Here is a 10,393-nt window from a genome sequence, read left to right as displayed (position 1 = left end):
TGCAAAACAATGTTTCAATTGCAGTAATGGTATAAGAGTTTATCAAGTATCACTGTTTGGTCATGGAAATAAGCTTTTTTATATGACTCTAAGTGAAAGTAAGAATTCTTTCCCAGCACAGAGCTGATTTTATAGGAGTTTAAATGTGTTCTTTATTTTTTTTCAATCTCTTGCTTTAAACACACTAACTAATCAGTTGACCAAAGCTCTAATGGCTATTATATCTACTTGCAAACTAGCAAATTCAATTTTCAACATAACAACACAAAGTAAAATGAAGTGGAATGCTGTGATTTTAAGGGGGCTTTGCCCTCCTTTGTTCTGTGAACTTTACTGGCTTTCACACCACAGCAGTCTCACAGCTCTTTGTTCAAACCCAGCATCGAATGTAAAGAATGGCTTTACATTGTGATTTTCTTACCAGAGGAATCCAAATGCATCAAGAAAAATGCTCATCAAGGCTTGGAACAGAAAGAGGTATTTATTTTACATGTGTCCTAGTTCTGTGTAACTCAACATCATGACAAATGAATTGAGATGGCAATTGAGAGTTGAAATTCTCTTTGTCTCCTATGAATCATAAAGCCTCAACACATGGCCCAACATAACACTTCTAAATATTAGTTACTGATATTGGGAACCATGAAGGATCACCATCTCACATACATAAGTAGGACCAGACATGTCTGAAATATTGCAAACTTGAGTGGCTTCTGCTTATCTCTATCAGATGTCTATTAGTCCATTTTTCCATTTAAACACCTGGCCATAGTTTCTGCAGTTCATCTCAGTATGTATAAGAAAGACAAATTCTATCAGGGAGGTCAGTCACTGTGACAGAGGGGAGAGAGCACTGGATGGAATTGGGAAGGCAGTGTGGCCTAATCATAACAAGCATACGTGGTAAAGTCACGTAGATTCAGACATGAATTTCAGTTTGGTCCTCTTTGTTCCTGGACAAATTATTAATTCCATTCTTCTATTTCCTCATTTGTCAGATAGAGTCATGAGGACTAAATTGGATGGATAATATTTTTTTTTTTAATTTTTTTTTCAACATTTATTTATTTTTGGGACAGAGAGAGACAGAGCATGAACGGGGGAGGGGCAGAGAGAGAGGGAGACACAGACTCGGAAACAGGCTCCAGGCTCTGAGCCATCAGCCCAGAGCCCGACGCGGGGCTCGAACTCACGGACCGCGAGATCGTGACCTGGCTGAAGTCGGACGCTTAACCGACTGCGCCACCCAGGCTCCCCTGGATAATATTTTTAAGTGCATCAAACCATGCCAATTTCATACTAGGAACCTGTTATGGGTGGCTGCTATTATTAAATTAGAAGAAATACCCTATTTCTTTCATGCCACAACTCTCTGGAACTCACATGTAATCATTTTCAAAATATAAATGAAAAATTTGTACCAAATAAGCCTAAATAACAACCAGATCTCCAACTGTGTCTGTACAATCCAATATTTGCCTCTTGCTTTATCTCAAGCTCTTTCAGTTGATTTAAATGGCATCTATCCTTATATGAGAAATTTTAAAGTGTTAAAAGATAAGAAAAGCAAGAGTTTTGTAAAGTATTCAGTGAGAACAAAGCTAATTTAGCTGCCATTTGTCTAAGCAGCAGAAACAAAGCTATGGATTTTTTGAGAACAAAAACATAGAGGGGAAAAGTAGATAGGAGTGAGGAAACCATGAGAACAGAAAGAATTCCAAATTCTGCATCTCTGTGTCCTAGAGAAAGAGGGGGGAAATCAGCATTATTGAAAAAGAGAAAGAGTCACTGGAGATTTTGCAAAAACGATATGGCTGTATATTGCAGAAAATTATTCCAATGGCCAGAAATTACATGGAAGAGGCTTCTAGAAAAGATAAGATAGAAGTGGCAATCCTGCCATGAACTTAAAAACAAAATGTAAAGACAGAAAAGAATACTGCTCACAATAGAGCAATGATCTGAGATGCTGAAGGCTCTTGAAAAGGATTATGTTGCAACAAAGGAAAGCAGGCTTAAGGAGGACAGCTTCTTGAACTATGCTGTCTGGTTCCCATTACTCTTACTCTTCAAAAAATGTCATCCATTTCTTTCAGAGGAGAACATTTGGCCAAATACACTATTTAAATATTGATCGTAGAACATTTCCTTGATTTGAAAGTAGACTACCAAGATTGGCAAAAATCCAAACTCTCTTTCTGTAGTCTTTGTCATGATTGATACAGGTAGTTTTTTCTACCAAGACAAAATGGAAAAAGAGCAGAATGTAAACTGCGCAATACACACAATTCCTGATGATAAAATACATTGGCTGGAGGTATTGTGAGCGATATTGGAGATATTACTCAAAAGATTCTGATTATGTACACAAATATATCTGAACAATCATGCTTCTGTTTTTAACAGGAACATTCAAAAGCAGAAAGGAAAGGTTAAGGAAACCCTGTAAAATTAGTTCTTATGTATGCAAAACTTTGGCTGATGCCTCTGATTTCTGTTATACCACATATACACAAATATCAACCATGCAGTTTAATTTTCAAAGGTTTGAAGAAAGAGGGCTGCTAAAGATGCAGGTGCTCACTTATTTTTCTCTCCTGTATCTTAAGACCTAAAGCAGTGTTTGGCACCTACCTGGCACTCAACAAATATTTGTTACATGAATGAATAAATAAAGCCCTAGAGAAGTCAAATTAGCAAGTAAACTCTGTAATCATCACCAACTGAGAGCTAATTAGGCCAGAACATCCTGAGATATAAATTTGATCTCGTAGTTTGGGGCACCCCAACCTGAGTTCCGAGCCTCAATCCTGATAATAGTAAGTAGTTTGGTTTATAATCAACTGAGAAGAGAAATCAGCTTGTTCATTATGGAAAAAGAAAAAGAAACAATCTAGCTCCTTATCTAGATGTATCGCTTCATGTATTTGCCCACATGTTCGTGTGTGTGTGTGTGTGTGTGTGTGTGTTGCTTCATCCATCCTTCTGAATGTTTCTGAATAATACAAACTCAAGTGACCTTCTCTAGTTTAGATAGGCCTCTTTAGATAATACTGGGGTGGTGACTATATTTGAAGAAAATACATCTAAAGCCCTAAGCAGCCTGTTTTATGTCGTGTTTCCAGAATATCTTTTCAAGTTGTCTCCAACAGCAATGACATTTTTTCTCAGAATTGTTAGTTAATTCACTTTGGATCTTAAAATATGCAATGGTCCACAATTACGTGTGAAAAATACTTCAAAATTAGACCAATCCTACCTCATCCCTTGATTATCTTATGCCTAAGTGATTTCTAAAACTTCCTAAATTATTTCTCCATGTCTTCCCCACCTTGTCCTCCCAACACACATGCCAATCAACTCTAAGAAACACTTTTATGACATGGCTTCCTTGCCTAAGAACTTATAATGGCCTCTCAGTAAAACATGACAGGAGAAAAATGGCATAACGTTATTCTTAGGACCACTGAAATTAATACAGAAAATTAAAATATGGGAAAGAATGATATATCTTGTAGAAAGCTGTAAAACAACTACCACCAAACCAGAAAGCACTGTGTAGATTTCTTTGAAAATAAGCAGTAGGGTTCTCAAAGACCTAATTAAAAGAAAATGGGATTATACCAGCAATGACATTGCCAGTTTAGACTAAAAGGGACAAGAGAAAGCAGGACAGATGAGAGAAGGCTATCAGGCTGGCTGACTGCAGATCATGAGACTTCTCAACCTCCATTACTGCATGACCAACAAGATGAGACTATAAAGCTGTTGGGCTGTAAATGTGTCCTATTCTCAGAAAGAAAAGGGAACAATGGTGCTGAAGGTGATTCAGAGATCACTGCTATTTTCACCACAGGCCGAGGGGGCAGAGCTGGTTTCTGCTGGTTTCAGCTGCCTCAGGGGAAGGCTGACCTCCCAGAGAGTCAGGAGGGCAGGTCCCTTGCAGAGAGCCCTGGGGTGATGGCAAACTAAAGGAGCAAGACCAAGCCATGGACCTGTGAGAGTGATGTTGCCACCCCAATGGCCCTGGGAGGTGGGACATCAAACCAAAGAGGACTGTTCTTGATGCTTAAAGGCCAGTGAAATTTGCCCTTGCTTTTTATTTTTTTTCATGTTTATTTATTTTGAAAGAGAGACAGAGCACAAGCAGGGAGAGGGGCAGAGAGAAAGAGGGAGAGAGAGAACCCCAAGCAGGCTCTGTGCTATCAGCTCAGAGCCCAATGCAAGGCTTGATTTCATGAACAGCGAGGTCATGACCTGAGCTGAAATCAAGAGGCAGATGCTTAACCAATTGAGCCATCCAGGGTGGCCCTAAATTTGCCTTTCTACCTTTGGACTTACTTGGGACCTGTCACCCCTTTCTTCTTTTCTATTTGTCTCTTCTGTAATGGGAATGTTTCTCCCATGCTTGTCCCACCTCTGTATTATGGAAGCAAATAACTTGTCTGGTTTCACACGTTCACAGCTGGAGAAGAATTTTGCTTTAGGACAAATCATAGCTCAAGTCTCCCCTCTATGTGATTTAGATGATATTGAAATGAGACTTTGGACTTTAGATTTTAGAGTTGATGCTGGAAAAAGTTAAGACACTTTGTCCTCTTTGGTATAGAATTAATGTATTTTGTGTATGAGAAGGACATGAATTTGGAAGGGCTAGTCCTATGGACTGAAATGTGTCACCCTGAAATTCATACATTGAAGCCCTCAGTGTGATGGTATTTGGAAATGGGGCCTTTTGAAGGTTCAGATGAGGTCATGAAGGTGGAACACTCATTGTGGGTTTAGTACTCATATAAGCAGAGACACCCAAGAATTTGCATTCTCTCTACCACCATACACCAAGGAAAGGCCATGTGAAGACACTATAAAAAGGTGGCCATCTACAATGTAAGCAGAGAGCCCTTTTCAGACACTGGCCCTGCTGGCATCTGGATCTTGAACTTCCACTGTCCAGTATTGTGAAAAATATATTCATGTTATTAAAGCCACCTAGTCTGTGGTATTTTGTTAAGGCAACCCAAGATAACTAAGGCAGAGACCAAAACCCTAACCTAGATATGCTGCCTGGCAGATAAGGTAAGGGAGAAGATGGGGGGACCAAGCAACTCCTGCTGAAGACAGAAAATACAAACCCCACCACACAAGAAAATATACAGAGACCTGTGTTCTACAGCAACACCAGCCAACACACTTTTCTACAAAGTTGGAAATGTTCTATATCTGTGCTATCTGATAATATGGTATCCACAAAGCACACATGGTTCCTGAACATCTGACATGTTGCTAGGATGACTGAGGGAATGAACTTTTTAGTTTAATTTAATTTTAATTTTAATAGTTTCAAAATCTATTCCCTACAGTCTCAAAGAATATTTTTAAAAGTTCTTTGAAAAACGAGTTCAAATAAAAAACATGAAAAATGAAAAGTCAATAAAGAGTTAATAAAGCAGCAAAAGATCAAAGCTGAGCTCTCCAAAAAGAAATTTGAAGATAATAAAATCATTAGGAGAAATTAAGACTAATGGGAAGCAGGAAGAAGTAGAACAGATGGGGCTGAAATAAAGTCAGAGATAGAAAGGAAACACTTGAGAAAATAGTACATTTTGTTCAAAAAAATACAGAGGTAAGCAAAAAAGGAAAATACAGTTGACTCAGAGGCAGAGTCCATACACACATAATAAATCTCTTTACCTGAACACAGAACAAATAGAATAGAACCAAAAAATATTCAAATATATATTGTAAAAATCATCCTAAAAGAATATATAAATATGTTGATTCTGTTATGTTCCAGAAAAATGTGATGAAGAACGACCAACTTTAAGACACATTCTGAGAATTTATTAAAATTAAAGTTTAAAAAAAAAAAAGAATTCAACATATATCAAAACCAGAAAAGCAAATCACCTACTAGTTAGAGGAAAACACACACACACACACACACACACATACACACACTCTGGCTTCTGAAATCTTATCTGCAATGTTTAATGCCAAGTGACAGTGTTATAATGTCTATAGACTTCCAAGGGTATTTTGTTTTGAAAAAAAATTAAAAAAAGTAAGTGTGGAATCCAAATTTTAAATCACCAGGCTATTGTTTACCTACATAAACAAAACAGAATGCTATACACAAATATGCAAGGCTCACTGAATATGGAATTCAGGGGTAAGTCTGTAAAAATCACTTGATGACAAAGCCAGTCAGCAAAGAGATGAATGAAGAAAACCAACAAAACCCTCAAGAATGAAGAAAATGTAATTGATGGTGGGCAGGAAATCCATTCAAAAATAGAATTAAGGGGCGCCTGGGTGGTGCAGTCGGTTAAGCGTCCGACTTTAGCCAGGTCACGATCTCGCAGTCCATGAGTTCGAGCCCCGCGTCAGGCTCTGGGCTGATGGCTCAGAGCCTGGAGCCTGTTTCCGATTCTGTGTCTCCCTCTCTCACTGCCCTCCCCCGTTCATGCTCTGTCTCTCTCTGTCCCAAAAATAAATAAAAAGGGGCGCCTGGGTGGCGCAGTCGGTTAAGCGTCCGACTTCAGCCAGGTCACGATCTCGCAGGGTCCGTGAGTTCGAGCCCCGCGTCGGGCTCTGGGCTGATGGCTCAGAGCCTGGAGCCTGTTTCCGATCTTGTCTCCCTCTCTCTCTGCCCCTCCCCTGTTCATGCTCTGTCTCTCTCTGTCCCAAAAATAAATAAACGTTGAAAAAAAAAAAATTTAAAAAAAAATAAATAAATAAATAAAAAACGTTGAAAAAGCAAAAATAGAATTAATTCAGCTGTGACAAAGTGAGAACCAGAAAGTAAATATTAAGAAAATTAACATGTAAGCATGATAAATATTTTAGAAGTTTTTTTGCAAAGGAAAGAAGTTGGTGGGGGAGAGTCAGCGAAATTAAGAGCATGAACATCTTTATCTGTCATAGGAAGAACTCATGATATAATTTCTGAAATTGATAAGTTAGAAAAAGACCTAATTACTTTAGAAACTAATTACAGATTTGCCATGCATTGCAATGATCACAAAAGCTATCCACCTAGATTAAGTTGAAGCAAAAAGGTGAATTAAGAAAGAACTTCAAGGAAACCAAAAATTGGAAGGGACCTCCAGAGCAACTAACACAAAGGATTAAAAAGGCACCGGACCTCCCCATCTCATCTACCAGCCCCTCTGAGGGTTTCACTTGATCTGTCCTTTTCCTCTACAATTAATTTTCTCCACTCACATAGAGGAAAGTCTAAGATCTCCAGAACATGACCCATAATTGCTTTAGTCCTGGGTCTTGGTTTCTTTTTATCTTTTACCATTCTAAAATTCTGAGGCAAGTTTTCTGATTGACCTACTTAGGTCAGGTGTTCAATTTTGAACCAATCGTGACAGAAAACAGAGTTGAACAGAGGGAGTGTGACTGGCCCAGCATTAAGTCACATGTACATCATTGAACTTATCAACTATGGCCTAAAAGCCCAAGCAGAGGTGAAGTTGGAGGGGGCAGGAAACAGGAGTATCCCCAAAGAGGGTTATTTGATAGACAATAATAGATTTAGGATATGTTTGCCTCAAATATAATCAGAACCAGCACTGGAAGTTTTCACCATCCTCTGTAGTTACCAGAGTTACTTATCAGACAGTTCGAATTTCCCTGCTCTCCAGACTGTTTTTGTCCAGTTAGCTGTGGCAATGTGTAAAGCCCTTCAGAACTTTCTTTCACTCTGGTACAGAAGTGGAAACATCCAGGCTGCCTCATCAGGTTGGGTCTCTAGGTGTTTATGCAAAGCAAAGTTTCCTGCCAAGTTGTGGTGGACATAGGCTGTGAGAAATCCACACTTACTGCTTTAAGCCACTGAGATTTGATGGCATTTTGTTACTACAGCATTACTTAGTCTACCCTGTTGATATTTCATTCTTCTACTTCCCACTGTGATTCTTCACCGTCCATTGGCTACTGACTATCACAGTGGAACAATTCCACTCCAATGCACTTTGCTACTCTTCTTCCCATCCTGCTAATAAGGAAACACCCTCCATTTCCTTTGACACTGTCAGAGGAGGCTCCCACACAGCTGTCTGGGTCCTGATGAGAGTATGGCTTCTTTATTAGTCCAGGCATCTTCTCCAAGACTATAGATATGGGCCTCTGGAACAGAGGAAGGTAGAGCAGATTTTCAAGCACTTCTGCCTCAACTACCATCCATTCCAAAAATTAAACCCCGATACTTAATTATATTCTCCTAGATTTATTCTTCACCTAAAAATTTTATTTCAGAGCCCAATATGTCCCTTCCTCCTATTATACGGCTTCTTTTATTGATCTCTTTCTCCAAACCATAGGACCTCTTAGGTCTCTGAGTGATGCCATGCAATGTGGCAATACAGTCTAATACAAGGAATTCGACAGAGAAAACCTTCATTAGCTGAATGCAAAAGGACAAAAAAATTAAAAGGTTTACCATTTGTGAAAGACTTTCTGTCAACGAATGTACTAAAGCACAAAGAACAAATGGTTCTCAACCGCGGAATGGCGTTGCCTCCTAAGGGGACATTTTGCCATATCAGAAGATATTTTTGGTTGTCACCACTTGGAGGGCGTTACTGCCCAGGCTAATGTGAAGATTTAATTAGCAATTTATGTCTTTAATTAGGAATTTGCTACACCAGCCACTGCCATGTCACTCGTCTTTAAACACAACATGTTAGGGGCGCCTGGGTGGCGCAGTGGGTTAAGCGTCCGACTTCAGCCAGGTCACGATCTCGCGGTCCGTGGGTTCGAGCCCCGCGTCAGGCTCTGGGCTGATGGCTCGGAGCCTGGAGCCTGTTTCCGGTTCTGTGTCTCCCTCTCTCTCTGACCCTCCCCCGTTCATGCTCTGTGTCTCTCTGTCCCAAAAATAAATAAAAAACGTTGAAAAAAAATTTTTTTAAAACACAACATGTTGGGGCGCCTGGGTGGTGCAGTCGGTTAAGCGTCCGACTTCAGCCAGGTCACGATCTCGTGGTCCGTGGGTTCGAGCCCCGCGTCAGGCTCTGGGCTGATGGCTCAGAGCCTGGAGCCTGTTTCCGATTCTGTGTCTCCCTCTCTCTCTGCCCCTCCCCCGTTCATGCTCTGTCTCTCTCTGTCCCAAAAATAAATAAATGTTGAAAAAAAAATTAAAAAAAAAAAAAACCAACATGCTATCTCCACTTGCAACCAATAATAAATAAGACAAAGGAAATGATACAATATGAGCAGCAAATAGTATTGTCACAATAGTCACCAAAACTCACGTCCTATATTGTAACTGGCACTTATTACTTGATTAAGAGTGGAAAACTGACACTTAACGAGAGGCTATACATTATTTCATCATTCTCTTAAGAAAGGCCCGAATCTTGCAAGCTTAATGATAATGTATTTCACAAAGTTGGAGAGGATATCTAAATCATAGTTTTTGTTTTATACAAAGTTACTATGAGGAAAAAAAATAAATGTTGACCTCAATTTTAACACCCCTGAGGGCCTGAAACAAGGATACAGAACAAGATCTCTTGTTCTAAACAGAAGTTGAGCCAATAAAATAGGGTACTTTATGAGCCAAATAATGTCTGGTGTCCTGGAGCTAAAGAAAATGTTGGCACATCTTGCAAAATCACAGCTGTTTCGGTCTCATTTAGTGACTGGTCCCACTCTTTGCAGCCCAGTTTGCCTTTTGAAATATAGCCCAGCTAGCTATTCTGCAGCATGTGATTAAAGCCACTGACAAGGGAGGTTTTATTTTTTAGCTCTTTGTCTCAAAAGCTTTAGAAATCTTGACAAGTACTGCTAAGAAATACAGATTACTTTTTTTAGAAAGGAGATGCATAGAGATTTCTTAATGTGCACATAATTGTGCATTTTTTTAATCAGTAAACTAAATGCACTTTGGAATCACAATGGTAAAAAGGTAACTTTCCAAGATGGAAAAAAAACGGTTGAACTAAGTTAACCATATGCAATGTTGTTGTAAGAAAAGACTTCTGTGACTTCATTCACTTGCCATGTGCATTTTTAGGTTGCAAAACAGTCTGCCAGCAACCCCTCTGAGTCAGACCTTGAACTAGATAATCAGCTGATAATCTTTAAAAAATTAAAAGATTAAAGGAAAATAAGCTCAAAACGCTAATCACATGGTACCCTTCAGTTCTTAAAGTATATAACAATGTTTTGAAAGATTATTAAAATAACATTTTCAAAAATTTAAAATCATGACTATCAAGCAAACAGAATAGGACTCTGTAGTCAAAAGTTTATAAAGGCAAAATTTTCAAAAGAATGAAACTGCAATCCTTATGCAAATATAAAATGAACATATGTCAAAGATTTTATTTAAACAATTAAATTAATGAGAAAACCAGTAAGATGGTAAACCCATTTCAAAGAG

The sequence above is a fragment of the Prionailurus bengalensis genome, chromosome B1 (assembly GCF_016509475.1).
Source record: "Prionailurus bengalensis isolate Pbe53 chromosome B1, Fcat_Pben_1.1_paternal_pri, whole genome shotgun sequence".
Lineage (NCBI taxonomy): Eukaryota > Metazoa > Chordata > Mammalia > Carnivora > Felidae > Prionailurus > Prionailurus bengalensis.
The sequence above is the reverse complement of the archived record's forward strand: the minus strand, read 5'-3'. Positions refer to the sequence as shown.